Below are 22920 nucleotides of genomic sequence, written 5' to 3' on the forward strand. Positions count from 1 at the left end.
GCAGCCCAGCCCCTCCGCACCGAGAGAGAGGTACCTCACGCGAGCGCCCGCGCGTGCCCCCGCCGCACGGCCCGCGGCGCCGGCTGTCACGAGACACCTGCCTCCTCCCGCACCTCCCCTTTGTGTGCGTGCGTGCGTGCGTGTGTCCCTCTCGTGTCGCCGTTGACGGCGAAGCAGGCGGTCCGCGAACAAAGCCGGTCCCTTGACCCTCGCCCCGACCCCTCCGTAGCGTGTCCGCGCCGAGCCCGGCCGTGTTTCGGACGCGCGAGACGCCGCGCGCGACGGGTCCCCTCACAGACGCTCCCACGGACCCGCAGACAGGGGCGGCCGGGCGCGAGGGAGCTGTGGCGCCGCTCCCGGTTTTCCGTTTCCCTTCCACTCTTCTGCGCTTCACCTGGACGGCCCAGCAAGCGCGTCGCCCGCGGCGACACCGATGTCTGCCTCCGGTCGCTGGCCCTCGTCGCCCGCGGGCGATGGCAACGTTTGCCCGGACCCCACGGTCGTCCCCGGCAGCCTGTGACTCCCCCCCCGTGCTGAACCGTGATAAAAATAAGGAAACTAGTCGTGAGGGTATTTACCTTGTTGGGTGGCGGGGGTGGTGTGTTGTTGTTGTGTGGTTTTTTGTGCGTACGGAAAGGCGCGTGGTACCGTTTTGCCAAGTGGGTATAGCCGTGGCACATACCGTCTCCTCTCTGTGTTGTTGCACGTCTGTGCACATGTGGATGGATTGACTGAGTTTTTTCTTTAATCGAAGAGTTTCGGATGAATAAAGGTCGAGTAGTAAATGTCACCGAAACGTCAAGGGTTTCGTTGCCGGTTCTTGGCTGCGGAGGCTTCTCTGCCGATTTTATAATAGGGTGGCCAACAAGTTTCGCCCCGGTGCTAGTTTCTCTTCTCCTTCAACCGAGTTGCCCTTGGTCAGCTGAGATCAGAAGTTGCCCGGGAGCAACTGGGATGATGATAATAGGGCGCTGTCATGGCAGCGGTCCGTCTTAACGTGAGACTTTCGTAGCCCGAAATCTGCCATTCTGACCTCCGAGTCGCACTGACGCGACTCGATCTTTAATCTCCTAATTCCAGAAACTCCTTTAATAAAAGGAAAGCCCTTGATGTGCATGTGTTCCTATTTCGTTCCTGGTCTGCCATAAAGACAAAGGTGGAGATGATCCCACCCCATCCTTGCATTTCACGATGCCTGTCCGGGTATAAAAGCAAAAATTATATGCATCGAATCCACATGTTCACTTCCTGATCTGCCACAAATGCAAGTTTGAGGCCAGAACTCTGTCCTTACTTCACCCTGCCGATCCAAAGCTTACTTAATATGTAAGGGAGCATACTTTTCTGAGAGTAACCAGACAGGTCGAGTTAAGGACATAGTGCCTGCCTTGGTCCGTTGCAGCCTATTGTGTAAGAACTGTGTGTATTTTCAGACTTTTACACACTATTGACTTAGTGATGATACTTTGCTCTTATAGCCCTTTCTCTTTCAGAGTATTAGCCAAATACAAGTTAAGGCTTTTACAGCATCGTGCTGTGGCTGGTGAGAGATCTTCCTATGCTTCAGTTGGAGAGATGGAGGCACTGAGGCAGGGATGCTCCCCAGTGGAGTTAGGATCATAGGTAGGATGGTAGCCCTTACTCTTTCCTTAGCCTACTAGACCAGCCACTCCCAAACTTTCTTGCTCTGCTCACAGCCCCCATTTATACCCTGTCACTGGGCATGTATACATGTGCATATACTGTGCAGTAATTTACTGCACATGCATTTACTGAGCAGTAATTCTATGTGTGCACTGACTTGGGAGTAACGTTACACCCAAGTCAGCCCACACAAACAGGGTTACTGTGCAGTAAGGCATCTACACATGCTGTACTGCGTAGTAACTACTTGGGAATAAATTTTCTACCTGCATCACGTAGTTACTGTGCAGTACAGGTGCGCACGTGTAGACGTGTGCCCATACGGCGCCGTGATTTTCGGTTACTGCACAGTAAAGGTGCAGGTGTAAACGCGCCCACCTTGAAGCAGTTACGGTAAAGTGAACTGACAGAACATCATACTCGTGCATTGTAGGTTAAAACTGGACAGAGATTTTTTTCCCCCTCTGTTGATGTTGCAGTCCTGGATGGAGCTGCTGATGGATGTTAGCATTTTCATCTCTGAAGAGCAATTCCTGCTGAAGGATAACACGGCACTGCAACAAGTTCATTATGGTACGGCTGAAATGCAGCCACATCTGGGGAAGAGAATAACACTCAGCTTGCTTGGGATGGAGGAATCTGGAGGGACTTCCAGTTTGAAGAGTGTCATAGGACAGGGGTAGGCAACCTGCGGCACAGGTGCCAGTTTGGCACGTGAAGGCATTTTGTTTTGCACATGCGCTTCGGGGCGGATGGTGGGGAAGGGGTCGGGGCTGTGATGCTGCAACAAGGATCGGGCTGTTCACGGCTCCCCCGCCATCTGCCCCTGGTGTGCCAACATCTTGCAAGTTGAGGTTGCGGGTGTTTTTGGCACTCTACCCAGAAACATTGCTGACCCCTGCCATAGGATCTCAGTAATGTCTGTGCTAGGCAAACAGGTTGCCTGCTTTTCCCAGGCTCCTTGATAGGACCTTCTGATTTTCAAGTGCATGCTTGGGATTTGTTCATCTGTCTAAGCAAGAGCCAGTGTTTTGGGGCTAGCTGATGAGACAGTGTTTTGTCATAACATGTTCCTGTCTGATGCATAAAGGGATGGCTTAGAAAGTTTGGAGAGGGCTTGCAAGGTAACTTTTTTGGTGTATGTGATTGAGTTGAACATTAAGAGTTCAAGGGGATCTTTTCACCCATCTTTACTGTCTGCTGCAAAAGGAGAGCCTGGTAACGTGGGGTTTTTTTCAGCTTTAGTAGTTAATATGTATCACTTCACATTTTCAAAACCAGCTTCCTGAGGAAAAAAAAAATCACTGGAAACCTATTTATTTATTTTTTAAATGAAAGCCTCCCTGCGCCTTTAGATTTCTAGTTGTCCCAAACTCAGGAGCTTTGATCCCTGATTGTTAAAGCACCAAGTCAACCGTACGTTGGCTGCTGTTGTGTGACTACGCATTATATCAAAATAAAATGTAATTGCTTCTATCCCGTGATCTGAGTGCCTTGTAACAGGCATTAAAAAGAATCTGCTATAGTCACAAATGTAACAGCATCTCTTTGTCTCTGCAGCCACAATTAATCAGCCAGAACATGGATAAATGTAGTTATATCTTTGCCCATGGCCACAAATACCAATCCTTTTCATGCTTTCCCTTTCCAAAAGGCAATGAAGATACAGGGAAATTAACAGCTGGACAACTAATTGGCTTTCTTGGTTCTGCTGCCAAAGTCGGGGGCTGGGAGGGACAATTTTTTTCTTCCTGACACGGATCTGGTTGAGAGTAGACCTGAACCTGGGTCCCCTTGCTTTGAAAGTTTGAGAGGTCCACGCAGAGGAAGCCAGTGTGAAGAGGAGGCAGTAAGACTAAGCCACCAAAATGCCCGTTAGGTGGTGGGAGTGAAGAGATGTAGGTTCAGATCCTTTTAAATGAAGAAACTGAGTCCAGGTTTTTTGCCCCTCATACTGAAAGCCCAGTGCTTTTGGGTAAAACTAGATCTATTGCTATGACTAACAACTGGCCGAATTTGCTGCCTTGGCAGCACCCAGAAAAATGCTGTGGAAATACAAGGCAAAACATTTTGTCGTTTCCAAAACATTTCTTGTTTTTATTTTTTGCTGAAACAGCAAATTAAAATCATTTTGTTTCCCCTTTTCCTTCTCCCTGACATTGTATCAACGTTGGGTACCTCTCATAGAAACATTTGCTGTCAAGGAGTTCAGGTGTTTTCTGTCTGTTTTGCAGGGGGGAATGTTTGACTCTACATAAAAACAGTCCTTGAATTTTGCATAGCTAGCATGCAGTGTCTTTACAGATTGCTGTTACTATGGTATTTCCTGCAACAAATTCCAGGAATACTGTAATTGGTAATGTGAACAACTTACAAGATAGGAGTTGGGTGGCGAATACTACCCTTGCAGTGTGGTGGCATTGTTTGAAGCATGGGTCTACTCTAAAAAATGCCAGTGTGGGACGACTGTCTGTGAATTTAAATTTCTCAGCAATGCCCTGCAGATGTGTAAACATGTTTTGGGAAGCCCCTGCGGTTCCCTGAACTGCCAAATGTCCAAGCTCAGCTGGGTCCGAAAACCCAACCTCAGCTCTTTGTATAACCCGTGATAAAGATTCAGCAGATTAAATAACTCCCGAGATCCCTTTCCCTTCAAGTGATCCATTCTGTAGGGGATCTGGCTTGTAGAATAGGATCCTTAGCTTGCTTAATGTTAGCTGCATTTTCTCTGTGGGACGAACAGCACCAAAGCAGGGTTTTAACAACAGAGATGTATTGGATAAACTGGCACCTCTTTGTTAACATAGTGTTTTTAAAAAGTGGAGTATCTTCAATAAATTGTATTTAGTGTTTTCCCCACACTGTCAGTTCTTGATATGCCACAATTTTTTCTGTTGACTACCTAAATCTGCACCATGGGTGTTAGGGGAGATGGTATTGGCAGTGGTTTGGGTGTTTAGTGCCTGGGAGGGCATGGGATCCAGCTTTAAGACTGCAAAAGATTAGCACTTGAGCGAGGCATTTCTCTAAATTGATCAGCAACAACGTCCTTAATGCCATTTATTTTAAATGGGCCTCTTCAGGCTTAATCAATGAGCTGAACTGAGTAGTTCGTTACTCTCCAGAGCCATTGTTTAAGGTTTGCCGCAGATCTCAAGAAGACAGCACTGCATTAATTTGGACTTGGACTCATGCTTTCAAGGTTACCTTCAACACTGCCGACGTGAGAAACTTTTTTTTAAATGTGTCCTTCTGTTTTGAAAGTTAGGAGGAGAGATTCTGCAGCCACAGAGCTGTGGGCATACCCAAGGCCTTGGTTCGAGCAGATTTCTTCTTCAAAGATAGTTTCAACATCGCCCTCTGCGATGCGCGTTATCTCCTTTCTGCAGATAGGGAAACTAAGGCAGAGAGTTGAAGGCCACATAAGTCACAGGCAGAACTGGGACTTGCAGGCCAGATTCGCAGCTGTTCTGGTCACTGCAGCTGCATTGATTTCAGCAGAGTAAGACTGGTTTTTTGAATACTAGACAATCGCCTGGCCTCATTAATTCAAAATCAATCCTATGTTTAAGTCATTTTGCTAACTTTTTAAGGGTTCACTTTCAAAATGTGGTGTTATGCACCATCCATGGCTGACACACAGAAGATTTCTCCTCGGAATTAAAAAATTGCAGGAGGAAAATCTACTTGAAACCCTGAAAGTGGACAATATTAATGTATTTTTCTAGTTGACAACTAAATGTAAAATCATGAATAGCTGCTGGGGTTTTCAGAAGAATTGATTGTTCCTAGGTTGCTATTTTTTTTCTCTTTAAAGACATTTTTAGAGGTCCTGCTGGAATTAGTTAAATTTCAGTCATCAAAATAAGTTACTGGCATGTTTGATCAATTTAGTATTGCAAAGACGAAGTGTCTTAAGCATCTAGGGGACTTGTGGCGATCAGCAGCAGCTGAGCAGAGGTCTCCAGGATTGCACTTTTGAACTCTGGCCTAACATCCCTCTTAGGAAGCTGTTAAGAAAACCAAGGCATTAAATGAAAAACTAAATGAATTCGACTTGAGTTGAGACAGCATAGTGTGCATGTCAGACATCTGGCTCGTGGGCCACGTCTGGCCCACAGAGCCATCTTTTCTTGCCTATGGGGCTCCTGGTGGACCTGGCAGTTTGGGGTGGAGGACCCTTCTGCAGAATTCAGGGCAACGGGGCCCTTCTTTCAGTGACAGGAGTGTGTCCGATGGCTGTCCCTACCCAGCACCACTTACCCTGACACTGCTGCTGCCATTTGCTCTTGTTGCCACCACCAAGTCTGGATCTGGCCTCTGAAGGAGCTCAAATCTGGCTCTGAGGGGTAGGGTGAGTTTAACACCCCTGGTATGAACAATTAACATTTTGCCATGTAGAAAGTTAAATCAGTTGTGAATGGCCCAAGGTTGTATCAGGGCCAGTGTTTAATGTGACACTGATTGGAAAAAGGAGATAAAATTCAAGATGAGAGAAATCTGCAGATGGTGCAAAATTCAGTTTACAAAAAAAGGTTTCATGGAACCTCAGGTAGGATGAGCAAAACTCCTTCAACAAATTTATACCGAGGCAGATGTAAATTTGCTGCGGACAAATGCAAGGTGATGTGTATTGAAAAGGCCAGTTCATGTTATTCATGCTTCTTACTAGGTTGTACTGTGCAACTAGTAAGAAAAAGAAATCATTATTGCTGTGAACAGCTCAGTGGACATCTCAACTCTGCATGTATGTAGTGGCAAGTCAAAAAAGCAACGAAAAGGTTATGTGGCATAAAGAATAAGATAAAAAGCAATACTGAAGATATAGTGTCCTTATGTTACCCCCGAGATGCTCTTGACTGAGCTGATGACTCCATGTCAGAAACGAGGTATTGAGAGACTGGTGATGAAAATAGTTAGAGGCAAAAAGTGACATCCCCGTATGGAAAGACTGTGAGGAATGGGATTGCTAAAAAGGCAGGATAAAAAAGAAAGTTTCTCTTGACAATTTTGGATAGTACTGGTGTGAATGAATGTTTGGGTGAATTGGAAAGTCAGCAGTTTTAAAATGGACACTACTGATTTTTAGGCATCATTGCTCTGAGAAGTTTGCTGTCAGGAAACATCAAAACAAAGAATTTGGTAAGTGTTCAAATGTAACAGTTAGGGATAGATAATGCATATAGATAATGAGAACATCAACAATTACGTTAGGTAGAAAAAGGCACCTGAGAGGTTGAAGCCTCCTGCTTTAGTCAAAGATCGAATGATCCTTTGGTCGTCCAACTCAGAGTTTCTTATGTCTTCTTGTGTTGCTGGCCAGCCTTGAAGATGGGATGATAGGCCGCTATTATGGTAGATCCTGGATTCTTTACAGGGTTAGGTTCCTTACCGCCATGCAAAGGAAAAAAGGCTTGTGAAGTAGCCTGGAGTACATTTAACGATGACCAACAGCTGCACAGGAGCACTGAGGAGCTGAGTCCCTGAGCAGCTGCATGTGAGCCCGGAGGAGCTCTGGCTGAGCGGAGAAGCAGCGCCCTTCGAAGTAAGATCTGCAGCAAACAGCTGAGCTGCTTGTGCATCAAACACAGTAATAGCAAACTAAGCAAATTGCAAACCATGTGGGTATGAATGATTCAGGTGTCTTGTGGGAGTGCCCAAGAGCAAGGCTTCATTGTGCTAGGTGCTGAACAAAAAGACCATTCTGCTCTAGGTAGTTTAATATGTAAGCACGATGGAAAATTGGATCCTCTGGTGGGATTTTCTGCTTTATCATAGCTATCAGAGGATCTTCAGGCCTGTTGTTAACACTGATCAGTTCAGCCCCTTTTCACTTTGCACCTCCTGCATGGTGAAATGGGGTTGTAAAGTAGTTCACTGATTTCTCTGGGGTCCTTGGCAGAACCGAGGAAGTGGAGGGATTGGGGGAATGATGTTTTTATACCCATCCCTTATTCTGTTAGGTTCATGTGTTAATAAGGATGGGCATGAAGGGTTGATATTCATTGAGTTCCCTGCATATGCATGGTACCTGGTAAGCAGGGAAGAAGAAAGGCTCTGACCCTTAGAGTTTAGACAAGCAGCATACCAATCCAGAGCTCGGGGCATACAAGCCAAGGAGCAGACAGTGCTGGAAGTGGGACCAGTATTGGCATTCTAAGCAGGTGGTCAGAGTTTTATTACTGTTAAGCACTGATGTTTTGTTCGGAGCTGTTATTTTAAGGAGTAAAAGAGATTCCAGCCCTGAAGATCTCATTAGCCTCATATTTTGTGAGGCTGCAAGACCCTAGTTGTGGGGTATAGACTGAAAATGGATGGGTCAAAGGTAGGAGGAGAGAGAGAGAAGGGGAGCAGTAGAGAGTTGGCAGCAGTGGTGCTGAAATGCAGCAGTGACTATGGGCTCCTACACACATGTAGGGGTGCACTGATAGAGATTTTGGGGGCTGATACCAATAGCTGATTTTTAAAGAGGCATATTGGCCAATACATAGCAGAAAACAGATTTTAGCCTGGCAGCTTGAAGAGCTATGTGCATCTGGTAAGCCCAGGGATGGGCAAAATGTGGCCTGTGGGCCAGATGTGGCCCAACAGGCCATTCTGTCCGGCCCGTGGGGCCTTAAAACATTTAGAAAAGTAATAGTTATCTGCCCCTGGATGCCTGTCATGAGGCCCTTGATGGCTTGCCAAAACTCAGTAAGCAGCCCTCCCCCGAAATAATTGCCTGCCCCTGGGTAAGCCTGTTGTGGAAGGGGGTGGGGAAGGGAAGGGGCATGGGGGGAGCAGGTCAAGGACCCTGCAGTGAGGGAGGAGTGGGCTGGGACTGGGGCAGGGGCTGGGGCAGGCATTGCTAAGCCAGGACAGGGCGGGGCGTGGGACGGAGCTGCAGCTTGTCCAGGGGGTGAGGGGATGGGGGTGGTGGCTCCTGCTGCTGTGCGCACCCTGGGAGGGCATGGAGGGGCTTGTGCCCCCAGATCTGCATGCAGGGCAGGGCGAGCTGCAGCTGCGGGCTGGGGCTGGAGCTGTGCTGGGCTCTTCCCGGTGGGGGCTGGGTCAGGCTGCGCTCGGGGCGGGCAGTGGTGGCACTGGAAGGGGGACTACAGAGAGGGGGCCTGCAGCCACCCCAAAATTTGCTGTAGACCCCTCCAACCCCCCGCCCAGCACTGCTCCCGCCTGCCCCAGCCCCAGCCCACAACGGCAGCCTATCCCACCCTGCCCTGCACAGATCTGGGGCCACATGCCCCTCCCCAGGCCCTCCTGAGGTGTGCGCAGTGGCAGGAGCTACACGCCCTCCCCGTGCCTTCTGGTTCAGCTGTGACTCCCCGGCTGGGCAGCGCCTGCCTCAGCCTCATTCCCTCCCTTACCATGGGGGCCTTGATCTGACCCCCCATGCTCCTCTCCCCCTCACTTTCCACCACAACAGACTTACCAGCTGCATGCAGTTCTTCAAGCTGCTGGGCTGCGCTCCTCATGGCCTATGTGCTGCGCTGTGGCTGCATGCATGCATGGACATTTATTGGTCAAATTATTGGCCACATCAAGCCGATTGCTGATACAGTGAATTTTCTTGATATCGGTGCTGATCTGATATCGGACTGACATATTGGTGCACCTCTACAGAGAGGCTGCTCTAACGCACTGTAATTACAGCTTGTTGGAGCAGACTTGATTGAGTCTCCTGGAGCATGGTAATTAGTAATTACCGCACTCCAGCAGACTCCAGTGTCATGTGTATCAGTGCCTCCATGCTGAAAAATGGTGGCGGGGGTGATTTACACTAAAGGTGGTTCAACAAGCTTCAGTTAGAGCATCTGCAGCAACATTTTTCAGTGCAGGGATGCTGATGCACGTAACACTCCAGACACTCCAGGCTAATTAAAGTGTCCTCCTTCCCTGGCCTCCCAGAGCATGTCTATAAAAATGCTCTATGATCCTTTGAATATTGGTACAGTAAAAGGGTGGGGCAGTACTAAGCTGTTCCTATTAGCAAGTGAGAGCTGTAATTTTTTTTTTCTTCATCTTTCCAGCTTCTATTCAAATGCATTTTTCACAAAATCCTCTCATTTGTGTTGCCCCAAAGGATTTCACTGCCATATTCATGTTTCAGAAGGCGAGGTAAGAGCCTCTTCGCATGCTATTTTTCACATGGTACAGAAATGTTTGCATGAATTATGGTAGAAACATAACTGTTTACTCCTCTATTGCACGGGTATCTCAGCCTACATGCTCTCTTATGACAGCTGTCTATCTGTGGGCCACACCAGTGAGGGCCACATGTCTCCTGGACCACGCCAGGGCAAGCCTTGGGCCTCTGGGCTGTCTGGGTGCTCCCACTGCTGCACTACACACCTGTGTGGACACCCCGCAAGCCACTGCACTACATGCCCATGTTCCCTTTTTGCTCCTGGTACACTCCTGCACTCCTCCCATCCTCCCCTGCCCAGAGGGGTGGTAGGAAAAGGCAGCTGGAGGAGGGAGGGAGGAACCTGGAGCCTCTGGCTGCAGCTGGAATGGTTGTGGGGAGTAGCAGCTGAGCAGGAGCCAGGGGGCTGCAATGTTACCCCCTGTGGGCCACACATGGTCCATGGGCCACCAGTTGGACAGCCCTGTTGTATGATTTCATATCTCTTGGCACATTAAAAAATCAATGCCCGTGGTAGGAAAAACGTGAGAGCCGCCAGACTGGGTTTAGAGCACCGAGTGTTCTGTATCCCACACCCACTGGAGTGCTAAAGGGAAGAGTATTTGTGTGGGGCCTGTCTAGACTGATTTGTTCCCTGCCCCTCTTCCCTTCCAGCTTCCAGCATTCAGAGGCAATTTTAGTTGGGTTGTGATATTTTACACTTCCTTTCCTACACTATTATGTACTACAGCGTCCCTGCTGCATTTCCTCCTATAGACTCAATATTTGCACATCAGCAGTGAATAAAATTATTCCCATGTTCATAAAATTAGTAATATTTTTGTGCTTTGGGGTCAGAGGTTGCATTTAAACATAAGTGTGGCAGAAGGAGATGTTGGAAGCATTGCTTGCAAAGTTAAACCATTAAAAATGCCAGTCAACTTTCCTGGCAACATTTAACTGTTTGCTTGATGAAGATGAATTGTTATATCCTTAGAAAAAAGGATGCTAAGTGGCAGTTGATTAACAACACGTGCAGTCCCGTGGCTTGCTGAGGGCTGTGTGCTGATAAATGTGAATGGATTTGATCTCCTTTTGGTTCCAAAAGGACAGATGTCCACATTATTCAAAATGCTGCAGTTGGCACTAGTTGAAATCCTTCTTCTGGTCGTGTTGTGCATCAGAAATGCATAGAGAAGGTGACTTTAAAGGTCAGTATACATGGCCCCAGGGAAAGGTGAGAGCTACCCTGTAAACTGAAAAGCATCAAGGTCTTCATGTGCAATTATAAGAAAAAATGTATGTAACAGGATGTGTTTGTTGAAGTGAAACGTATGTGCTTCCATGAAGGGAATTAAACTCCGGGAGTGTTCAATTTTATTAAAAAAAAAAAAATGTGACCACTTTTTACTAACTGTAGTACTAATTATTCCACATTTTACTAGGAAAGCTTGGTGAGGGGGAGGGCAGGGCACAGTTGCATACGGGTATGTCTATATTGGGAGACTTTATCTTGAGTTCGTGGAGGGAGCTAGTGTCTTTTGTAATTGTAATCTGCACGTTGCTGAAACACTTGTTGAGGCTACAATTGCTTTTGGTTTACCTTGGGGATTAGGCTGCGTACATCAATTAAGAAGTAATGCCACCCGAGCCCTTCTGAAGCATTGTGCGCTTTGTGTGAACTCCTCCAGGGTTTTCATCCATGGCTTTCCTGTGGTATTTTTGCCTTGCCACTTCAAGCAGCTGTATTCGCCAGCATGCACACTGGTATTTTCGTTGTTTCCTTTTTTAATTTGAATTGTTTTAAATGAACTTAAAGCCGGTAGCAACAGTTCTATTAGCAGCTTTTCAGATCCTGTCATTTATTTAACCCTGAATATGTACAGCATAAAGTTCTTCCCTCGGGTGCCTTCACCAGCTGTACGGAGGAAGGATGGGTGAAGCGTGGCATGTTCCAGCTTTGAGCCTTTCTAGCAAGACTGGTGGTTAAGACGTGTAACCGGAAAAAAAAATTGCAGGCTTGTCTCCATGGGGAACTTCTTTCAGAATAAGGCAGAGCCTGAATTTAAAGCCCTCTATTAATTTCAGGTAGAGGGACCCCCCTCCCTCCCCCCACCACTTTTTCTGCAATAAGAATGGCTCTTGTGGAATAAGTAGTTTGGGCTATTTTCCTGTGGAAGCAAACCCAAAGACCACCAGCTTAGCTTTTATGCACCACTGAACAACAGTCCAACACTAGAGACTTTGTGGCTGCCTCTGCAGGCTGCATTTGATTTGTGGTCTACCATACCAGTGAGTTACCGTTGTGTCGTGCCCTCTGAGTCCCCACCACGTCTTACCTGCATACAGCGATAGCTTGTCTGCTGTGGGCTTCTCAAATGAAGTTCATGTACTTTCCCTCAGAATTTATCTTGATAAAAATTTTCCCTGTCCCCCTAAGCAATATGCATCACGTTGGGCTCCCTTTTTCAATTCTTAGTAATGCAGTACTACCATTTAAACACTTCTAACAGTGCTAGTAATAGAAGGGGAAATGCTCTTTCTCTACAGAACTGGTGAAGCTAGTTGCTTTGGATCAAGAGGCTATCTAGATCAGAGGAGACCAACCCCTGGCACGCATGCCACAAGTGGTATGGGCAGCCTCTGTATGTGGCACATGGGCAAATCAGGGAGGGAGAGGCAGCACAGCAGTAGACAGGGCAGCGAGCAGAAAGAAGAGCAGCAGGTTGAGCTGGGAATGCAGGGCAGAGAGCAGAAAGCAGAGCAGCAGTCAGGCAGAGGAAGGGGATCTGAGTGGCACTGAGGGAAGGTGCTCATTTGTGACGTGCCTGCCAGAAAGGTTGACCCCATCATCTGATCTGTCCTTCCCAGGCATAGCACTGTATGCACTTGCCTTTATTGAATCTAATCTTGTTGATTTTAAATTACCTCTCTTGATTTTTCTTTTTTCAGGGTTATTTTGAATTCTTATCCTGTCCTCCAAAGCACTTTCGGCTCTTCCTGAAAATCTGTCATCCGCGTATTTTATGAGCGTGCTCTCTATTTCATCATCTACCTTGTTAATGAAAACATTGACTAGACCCAGGTCCAGGACACAGCCCTGTAGGCCTGTACTTGATAAGATGTCTCATTTTGAAAGTAAGATTTTAAAATGTACTCTAAGAGCAGTCTTTGCACCCACCCTCTGGTGTTTATACCTGGACAGTCTCCCTTCTGTTTGCTTATAAAACATACTGGAGGGCACTGAAAAATGTAATAATTTGTTCCTTACATCCTTTATCAAGTATTGAACAAAGTACCAGCAAAGAATATCTCCTTCTGTCTGTATCGGTCATATCTGAACACTACCCTTTTCATTGATTTTTTTCCAAGGTGGAAAGGGACCAGAATGATGATGAGGTCTGCCCCATTCACACAGGAGATAGAAACATGTGAGTTAAACCAGTTTTTTCAGAACTTTCATAACAGGACAGCTGCCACATGACAACTCCAGAAGATCAAGGGGAAGCCGGCGTGGTGCCACTCTGGGCTTGTAATGCAATTAAACTATTATACAAATGCAGTCTTCAAAGCAGCCTTTGAACCAATACCAATCCCCCTTCTGCAAATGCTCAAGAAATAAGAAACACGGCAAATCTGGACCAGATACCAGGCAATTGCTTTCGCTGCCTACGTGCTGTTACTTGCATCTAGCTGGTTGTGTAATTGGATAATGGGCACTACATGACTCTATAAGTATATTATGTTCAGTCTGCTTTGAAGTGGGCAATGCAAATGTTTACAAATAATCAGCAGAGGACTAAGATGTCACTTTGCGTGCTGCATCACTTCACTTCTCCTGTGAGCTGCCCTGGGCAGGGAGCTTACATCTGTGTCTGTACTTCTTAGATGAGCTTTTTAAGGTCTTAAACTGGGAACTCTAAGCATTATTAGATCCTGTCCATGCTTCTGGTACAGTTATGTTTTAAGAACTAAACTTGATTGTAAAATGCTTTTATTAAAAGAGTACAGTGCTGCAAAACAATTTAAGCTCAGTATAGAGAGATAGCACAGAAGAATACCATATAATAACATGATGCCCTGACATACTACACTTTGCATTGGATGTAAACTCAGAGCTGTTTCATTCAAGAAAATGTAGTGTAAGCAGGGCCAGAGCACCTGCAAAGACCTAAGTATGCTTATTGAAACCATTTGGCACCTCTAGAAATACTCAAGTATTTTTCTTTCCATACTGAGATGGAAGATGATGGCATATAAAAGACGTACCTGTTTGAAAAGTGTTATAGTTGGAGTGACATGTATGAAAGCAAGCAGTAGACAAAATGAAACTGTTCTAGGACCACTTAATTTGATATATTTTTGGATAGACATGAGTGGTTTTGTTTTTTTTAAATATACAACCATCCACACATTTTAATAGGAGAACCCTTTTCAAGCGGCCTTGTCAAGGCATGTCTCTGCTGGGAGGGCCAGGTCTTATTCTACATGAGATGCCCGAGAGGATTTAGGTGTCCATCTGTGATTCTGTTCCACCCAGCATGAGATTCTGAAAAAACGCTCATGTGTCTCTTTTTGTAACTTGAAGAAGAAGGGCTAAATACTGTTTCACTTTATGTACCTAAATGTGGCACACATACAGTCACGCATCTGCAGATTTGGGGCATTTATGCAGAGTTTGCAATTCTGTTTTGCGCTGTGGTGGGGTCAGGCCTCCTACCTTTTAGCCCACTAGCCTAGTGCCCAGGGTACTTGCCCAGAGAACATGGGACCTAAGTTCTTGGCAAGCCTCAACCAGAGGTGTTTTGAACTTGCATTTCCCAGCAAAGTATTTAGATCACCAAGACGCACACTAGGCAATGCCCAGCCTCTTTTTGAAGCTGACTCACTGCACCTTGCATTTATTATTCATAGGCTAAGATGGGTGGAGAAGTTCCTGTTGGGAACAAGTGTGCAGATTAGAGCCCTCTTCCATCCAGGGCAGCATCCACCTCTCAGAACCACACACACTCTGGCATGCTCCTTTCCTTGTCACCCTACATACTTATTTGGTTGCCCAGGGAGCCAGCTTCAAGAAGAGGGCTGGAGAAAGGTCAGGATAATGTCTAAACTGGGGTGTGGTAGGAAGAACTTTTGGCTGAAAGCAGGAGATGCAGGTTTAAGTCCTGATGGGGGAGAGGAGAGGCTAGTGTCCTGCTTCCTGGGTAACTATCCTAACCACTTAGCTGTTGGGGCTATGACATGAGAACATGCCCACTTTGCTGCTTGACACCCACTTGTGATTTTTCTGTAATTAAAATTTCGGGGATTACCTGTCCGTATGCACATACCTGGGTGACCTTGTTTTATCACATAGCCTCCTGGCCACAGGGGAGCCCTAATGAGAGTGCGTACATGCTTGAAGTCTCAGAGCAGAATTGCCTACTGTGTCTAAGGGCCAAAAACTACAATTATGCTGAGGCACAAGGGCCATTTAAGCACATAAAGTGAAATAGGATGGAGCTGTATTCCAAGCAGCTGACTACTTTGAGATCAGAGACCTTCATCACTCAACAGGTACAGCACCGGTACCAGCTGTGCAAAGTTCCTTCCTAAGGGGTGCGTCTACATGAGATGCTACTGCGCAGTAGCACTGGTGGGCAGCTAGTGTGCAGTAGCGTCTGGAAAAAAAACTATGCGGGGAAGCTACTGCACAGTAATGCTGGTTACTGCGCAGTCATTTAATACTTGGTTATGCAAGTACTAAATGACCGTGCAGTAACAACTGTGCAGACTGCTGCTTGTGTAGATGTGGCCAAGGTGTTTTCACTCTGCTCCATAGGGAAAGGATGGATGGAGTCTCTGCTGTATTCCATCTTTGTCTTCTGAGATTTGCTAACAAGGGTGTTGGTGGAGATGTGTAACAGGAGAGAGGATTCAGGTGCCTCTCCATGGGGAACTTAATCCATGACACGGTAGAGCCTCAATGTGAAGCTTGGGAGCTCCCCCTTAAAATGGAAAAAGACACTCTTTCTTTGGAATAAGTATGTCCATTAGAGAGTGTCTTGTGGAATAATTTACTGTGATCTATTTCTCCTGTATGGACAAGCCCTAAGACTATCAACTTAGTTTCTGTAAGCCACCCAACAGCTGTCAAATGCTGGAAACTTTGTGGCTGCTGATGTAGGCCTCATTTGAACACGCAGCTTGTAGTAAAAGTGAATTATAGCTCTTTATTATTCAGTAATGGTTTGTCCGAATTGGGTTAATCAACTGATGGCCTCATGCTTTCTGCTAGAATTCATCTTGATAATGTCTTCCCTGCTGTCCCAAACCAAAGCCAAATGAGTATGACTCTTTCTGATGAATTGGACTTTCCCACTGCCAGCTTTCATTAATAACATCATACAGGCTAACCAGTTCTACAGTGCAGTTAATAGAAGGGAGAAGAGTAGAAATGGTAAGAGAATTCAGAAATGTAGTGGAGTATTACATTGCCCACATGACTTATTTCATTAGCTGTGTCTCAGGGAACAGTACTGGCAACGAATATCTCACTCTACCTGAATCGCTGTTATTTGGACGCTCTTAAAATTTTCAGGAATGTATTTGGTAGCTTTATTGGTGTGAGACAAAAAGAAATGCAAAACTCTAGAACTTTTGGGTTAGAGATGATACCTTTTATTAGGCCAACTAAGACATTGCCAAATATGTCCTTTTCTGCAAGCTTTTTCATAGAGTTTTTCAAGGCCAAGGTGACTGTTGGTAGTTTTGTCTGACCAAAGAATTTCACTCAAACACTTCATCAAACTGTAGCTTCTATCTGAGCACTGTCACCAGTTTTAGAGAAAATATTTCAGTATGTTTATTACATATGCCTAACCAACCTGATTTTCTTCTCTAACAAGGTGCTGGGCTTTGGGGATGGTGAGAGGGCAATGGATGGAATAGGCCTCAACTTCAGTAAGAAGGTTTTTTTAGTGTGTTCCAATATAGTCTAGATCAGCGGTTCCCAAGCCCGGGTTGTGACACAAATGAGGGCCTCAGGGGCAATGCTGGTGGCGCTGCACAGAAAAAAGGAGATGTACTGCGTGCTGGGAGCTCCCCTGCCCCTAGGACTCCCCACCACTGTACTTTGCTCTCAGTGGCGGGGTGTGGAAAAAAAAAAGGAACTACTGGTCTAGATTATACGGTCTAGTATAAGGCAGGGGGGTGCTTAAGTAGTGGGATTAGTGTGCTTAGTGACTGGTTAGGATCTCAATGTTAGCTTGGGAGGAGGTATCAGGTGGGGTACTGCCGAAGTCTGTCCTGATTCCACTGCTGTTCAATATCGTCCGTAATGACTTGGAGGATGGAAATGAATTTACAGGTGATATCAAGTTGGGTGGGGTAGCAGATGCTTTGGAGAATGGGGGGTATACTAACAGGATTCACACGATGCAACTCTTCTACTCTTCAAGGGTTGTGAGGCTTCACCTGGAGTGCTAGCTCCAGGTTTTGGGCACTGTGTTTCAAGAAAGGCACTGACAAACTGCAGAGTTCACATAAGAGCAAAGACATGATTAGAGGTCTAGAAAACATGACATGCAAGAAGTAGCTGGAAGAACTGGGATTATTTAGTTTAGAGAAGAGAAGATTGGGAGGGGATTTGGCAGTATTGCTGCTGTAGCCACAATGGTGAAGGAATATGTGAGAAGCAAGGCTTGTTAGGTGTACTATCTTTTATTGGAACAACCATATAGTTCGGAGAGATGTTACACAAGCTTTTGGGCACAAAATGCTTTTCCTCAGGTCTGGAAAAGCAGATACAGCCTAAGCTAAATACAAGGCCGACTCATTACTTTTGTTTAACTTTTATCGGGATTGTGGTAAAGGGGCTCTTGATCAGTTGTTCTTTGTGTTCACTGAGGGCAGAACAGGAAGTGATGAGCTTAAATAGCAACAAGGGAGATTCAAGTTAGATTTTAGGGGGACAAACTCAGAGTAATTAGGTGTTGGAACAGACTGCCTACAGGGGTTACTGAATCCCCATCATTGGTAGTTTTAAGTACGGACAACACAAATAGCTGTCTGGGATTAGACAGGGCTGATCCTGCCTTGAGCTGGGAGTTGGTCTTCCCAAGGTCCCTTCCAGCTCTATTTTTCTGTTATTCTGTTATATATTTTAGAGAAGGCAAGGTTTTTGGATTGGAACATGGTGAAGCTTGTGATGGCCTTTAGTTTCTGGGGATCTTATTTTATGGTATTGGACTGGCCCCCAGGAAAGCTCCTTGTCCATCACAGATGATCTTTCTCCTTGCTGCAGAGGGTTTTATTGTGCTGGAAGAGTGGAGGTATCGGTCTTAGTCCTCATTCTGGCCCAGGTCATTGAGCCCAAAGGTAAGGGCCAAGACCTTGACCTTGTTTTCCAATGTTATAGGGTACCTTGGAGTGTCTCTTTAAAATGCTGGCCACCGTTCCTGAAGGTGACATTGTAAAGAAAGCACACAGTTCCCCAAGCAAACACTGTTTCCTTCTATAGAAAGACTTGGTTGAGAACGTTAATCAGGTCTCTTTATTAACGAAGGAGACTTTTGCTTCCTCCCAAGTTTTCAAAGCAAGTTCTTCCAAGTACAGAGACTGTGTTTCATTCAAGTGTAATTTTTTTTTCTCTTTAAACTGGAAGGTAGCCCAGATAAAAACATCCATCCTCTGTAGGACAAGCCTTTATGTTCGCAGTGGAAAAACAAGGTGGGTCAAACTGGCTAAACAGGAAGGGGAAGTAAAAGGAACTTCACACATAGTAAGGAAAACTCTAATCTAAATTTAGAAAGAGGCTTCCTCTATACTGCTTTAGATCTTCGTTACATTGGAGGCGTTGTATTTTGGATGAAACAGCTGATCCATGTCTAAGTGGCAAATCTTACAGTATTTCTTATCAACATGCCATCTGATCTTGGGGAATACATTCAGCTTCTAGTTACGAGTTTGATGCAACAATTGGCAGACACGGGAACCTTTTGTTACAAAGGAAGTCAGGCCAGATTACTTACAATGCTTCTATCTGGCCTTCAAATCTTATGAATATTTTGTGCTCCTGCAGCACCTTTTTCATCTGAGGATCTTGGAGCCCTTTAAAATTTGAATGAAAATACTCTTTTGTCATAGTGAAATGTCATTCCCTTATTGCAGAAGAGGAAAGCAAAGCACGGAGAGGGTAGTGTGTGACATGCTGAGCATAATCATTCCCCATCTAAGTAAGTGGAAATTGGATGGATGTATCATTTGTGGATAAAACCCTCTATATTTCTTAACTGGCATCACAGGAATTCTGTGGGAGAGAAGATAAAATACAAGTCTTCTCATTCTCACTCTGCTGTGTTAACCACATGACCATTCTTCCTGCTGCTCTGAAACTCTCTTAAATCTGAAAGAGTTTATGCTGCTTAATTTGCCTCTTTCTGAATGTCTTCTTGTCTAATCCGGCAAAAGAACTTGAATTAACAGTTGATTTAAAAAGAATGCAACCCCTGATGAAGTTCAGTTTGTTTAAACTCTGGCACATCTCGGTAACCTTGAGAAGAAACTTTAATATAGCCATGTTGTACAGATAAATACTTATAGTTTTCATGTATCCTGCGATACTGAAGGGTGTAGCTTACTGTGGTGGAAGATGCAGTGATCTCAAGCCACTGCTTGTCTCTCTTGGCTTTAAACTGGCACTAGAGCTCCAAGATACAGTTTCATCCTCATGCTCAGGTTGGGTGTAGGCAGTACTGTGGAAACAGCCATCTCTCATGTTGCCCTGTGCAATGGTTGCATTCTTATCTCTCCTCAATCTTCTGCTTTTTCCCCCACCCTTTCTTCTTTTTTACTCTGGGTCCATGATCCAGGTGTTCATGAAGGAAAGTGGCGGCAGAATGAATGGTTTCTGCAGTATTACAATGGATAAATTTGGGTCTCTTGATTTAAGTTATTTTGCCTTTTCCATAGCAGTGATTTGTTTAATTTTCTACAGCATCATCAAACAGTTTGAGGCTGGACATGAGCTCATTGGCAGGTGTTAAGACCATGTACTTTTCATATACAAAAAGCACACTCCTTCATCAGTATGGGGAAAATGCCTAACTTTCAAGTGAGAGGGTTCAAGATGGAGACTTCCTTCCTTGTTCCACCTTGACCTAGTCATAGGTGTATTAGTACTGATCTCAGAAGCCAACCCATCAGTCAAACCACAGGCAACGCTAGCTTTCCAGAAGCCTCTTTCCAATTCCTGCTTCCTCATCTAGGTGACTTTGTCTTGTAGGAGAGGAGTCGGCAACTTATGGCCCATGGGGCTAGATCCAGCCCATGAAGAGGTCGATTCTGGCCTGGAAAGTTCTGATCTAGCATGGGCATCGATGGCACAGGACTGCACTATTCTGCCCATTCCCTCTACAGTGCTCCTGCCTGTGCAGAGCCTGATGCTGCGCCTTATCTGTGCCTCCCTCACTTCAGAGGAATCATGTACAGTACAGTATCTGCATTGAAGGCAAGTGCAGGCAGCTGGAGGGGTAGGGGGGACTTCGAGCCTGCAACCACAGCCAGGTCACAAGCTCTGGGATTTTACTTTCTTCATACTCTCTACTTTTTTGACACAGGTTACAGTGCACAATTTTGAATGAGAGATTTTTTTTTTTCAAGAAAGCTGCAGACTTTGGAATAACCTGTGCGTATGCACCTGTTAATGATACTTAAAGCCGTATAGTGACAAGGACTGTGTTGTGGGTGTTTTCAGTCCTGAAGTTAGTCTCTCTCATGCATCTAGTAAGAATATAAAGTTGTACTTCTTTGTGCAGTGGTATTTGGTGGGCTTTCAGAAGTCCAGGAAAAACGCTAGCAAGGGAAGACCCCTTCTAAATATATACTTGCTGGATAGGACAGATTCTGCAGACCGGTTCCTGCTGTTGTGAAATTGCAGTGGCAAAAAATGGTACGGAATTTGGTCTAGGATATTTTTTATTTGAGAGCATAGTTCGTCTCCTATTTCTTTTCATTGTGGCTTGATTGTAAAGTTGTGGCTACTGTTTAAGGACATCTGAAAATCACAGATTCAGAGCGTGTGCCACTTTCAAGTGTAACATAAATGGTGCTATTTAAAGAGCCATGCTGCTATTTTAGTGCAGGTTGTTAGGTCTGGCTTCTAAACTGTGGTTAAAGACTGTAATATCTTGACCATACTGCCTTCAGGCAGTGTCCTGAAATGCCTGCAACTCTGGAGTCAAGCTGGAACCTGTGCTGACTTCCAGCAAAAACTAACCAATTCATCTCCCTTGACAGGATAAGGAGGAGAAGTGAGAGGTCCCACTCAAAACCGAGAGCACTTCTGAGCTCACTGTGATTCACATGAGAAACAAAGATCTGTGTTTATTTGATCAAGACCACATTGTATTCCATATTCCAAGATAGAGAGCCAAGGCTGATATAATTAAGGCTGGTTTTAACAAGTGAGACAGTTAGCTGTATTAGTCTGAAGTCAGGTAGAAAGCATGACAGATCTTCCCCTTTATATACTAACCAAAGTATATATCTATATATAGCATGAGGTTTTGTGGGCTGAAAGGCACTTCATCAGATGCCGTGAAAGGATGTGCACAAAGCAGTGTATAAGGAGAGAGAAATTTGAATACAATAGGCAGAAGGGGGAGGCGAGGGGACTGTGTTGGTGTGCTGGTAGAGGCAAACAAACAAGCTATGGGAACAAAGGCATCACCAAAGCTGATCCCGATAATGGGATAAGAATCCATAGTCCCTGTTTAAACCATACTTAATGAAATCCAGTCTGTGTATTATTTCTTGCTCTGCAATCTCTTGTTCAGATAGATTTTTCAGGTTTAACGAGATAAACCCAGAGATTTTAAATAGGAGTCAGTAGTGTCAAGATCATTCTGAACGGTTGTGGCTTTTCTGAGTTCTTTGCGACAGAAGAATCGCTCCATGATTTGTAGGAAAAAACCCCCAAGTGACAGCTAAGAACTGGCATTGCCTTGAGTCTTTTAAGGTCAAGAACCACTGGACTGTGTTATGAAGCATGCCAGGTGGGTCTAACATAGGCTTTAGGTGCTCTGTCATCCTTTTCCTCTTCCAAGGCATAGGGGAAACTCGCGTTTCCTACAGCAATAGGGCTGGACTGGACAAATTCACAAGCTGAGTTTTTCCCCTGTTGCATTGTTCTCCCCAAATCAGAGCAAGCCAAGCCTGGGCATTGAGCTGTGAGCTATAGCAGGGATCAGGTGATCCAGTGAAGTTGGGGTCTGGTGTTGTACCTCTCTCTTTTTATAGGAGTCCTAGGAGCAAGCTGATATCAACACATCAGCATTAACTCACCTGGCTTTTTTTCCTCCTACTCCACGTTGTGCAGCTCAGGGGATCAGTGGGCGTAGAGGATTCCCTGCCAGCACTTGCTCCTCTCCTAGGAGGTGTTCCTTGTAGAAGGATCTTGGAGAAACCTACTGATGGCTAAATTGTGCACAGTGCCAGGCAAAGAAAACACTGAGCCCAAATTTAAGCCTTGCTGCAGCTGCAAAATCTCCCCAGACTACATCCTGTTTAATACTATATTGCATCACAGAGTCTGACCTCATTTGATGGGTGGACAGCAGAGCATTTATAATAACTCAGACCACAGAACATAGGAAAACTGTTGTCTCATTCAAACACAGCAGCCTCTGGGAGTCAGAATTGTAGAAGTCGGGTCAGAAGGGACCTTGTAGATCTTCAAGTCCGACCCCCTGCCTGGGCAGGAGAAAAACTGGGCTCAAATGACTCCAGCCAGGTAGGCATCAAGCCTCCTCTTAAAGACCCCCAGGGTAGGAGCCAGCATCACTTCGCTTGGAAGTTGGTTCCAGATCCTAGCCGCCCTGACCGTGAAGTAGTCTCCAACTTGTGGCCGTTATTCCTTGTTATGCCGGGGGGGCTAGGGGAAACAAGGTCTCTCCCAAACCCTTCTGGTCCCCCCTAGTGAGTTTATAGACGGTCACCAGGTTCCCCCTCAGCCTTATCTCGTGAAGGCTGAACAGGTTCAGGTCCCGCAGTCTCTCATTGTAGGGTCTGCCCTGTTGTCTCTGGATCATGAAGGTGGCCCTCCTCTGGGTCCTCTCCATGTTGTCCACATCCCTCCTGAAGTGGGGCGCACAGAACTGGACGCAGTACTCCAGCTG

The 22920-nt window shown here is 45.7% G+C and overlaps 1 protein-coding gene across 3 annotated transcripts in view; it reads left to right on the top strand.

Moving 5' to 3' along the window:
• SMOX (spermine oxidase) overlaps positions 1-22920 on the top strand; it is a 65391-nt gene continuing 42471 nt past the window's right edge. For 2 of the 3 annotated variants that reach the window (XM_019553171.1, XM_019553175.1), the window contains exon 1: positions 1-30. The gene's annotated coding sequence lies outside the window, so the exon portion shown is untranslated. Of the gene's footprint in view, positions 31-13155; positions 13195-22920 lie in introns of those variants that run through there. The other variant, XM_019553172.1, reaches the window with a different exon arrangement.

This window comes from Crocodylus porosus, unplaced genomic scaffold (assembly GCF_001723895.1).
Source record: "Crocodylus porosus isolate Cpor-Errol unplaced genomic scaffold, CroPor_comp1, whole genome shotgun sequence".
Taxonomy (NCBI): domain Eukaryota; kingdom Metazoa; phylum Chordata; order Crocodylia; family Crocodylidae; genus Crocodylus; species Crocodylus porosus.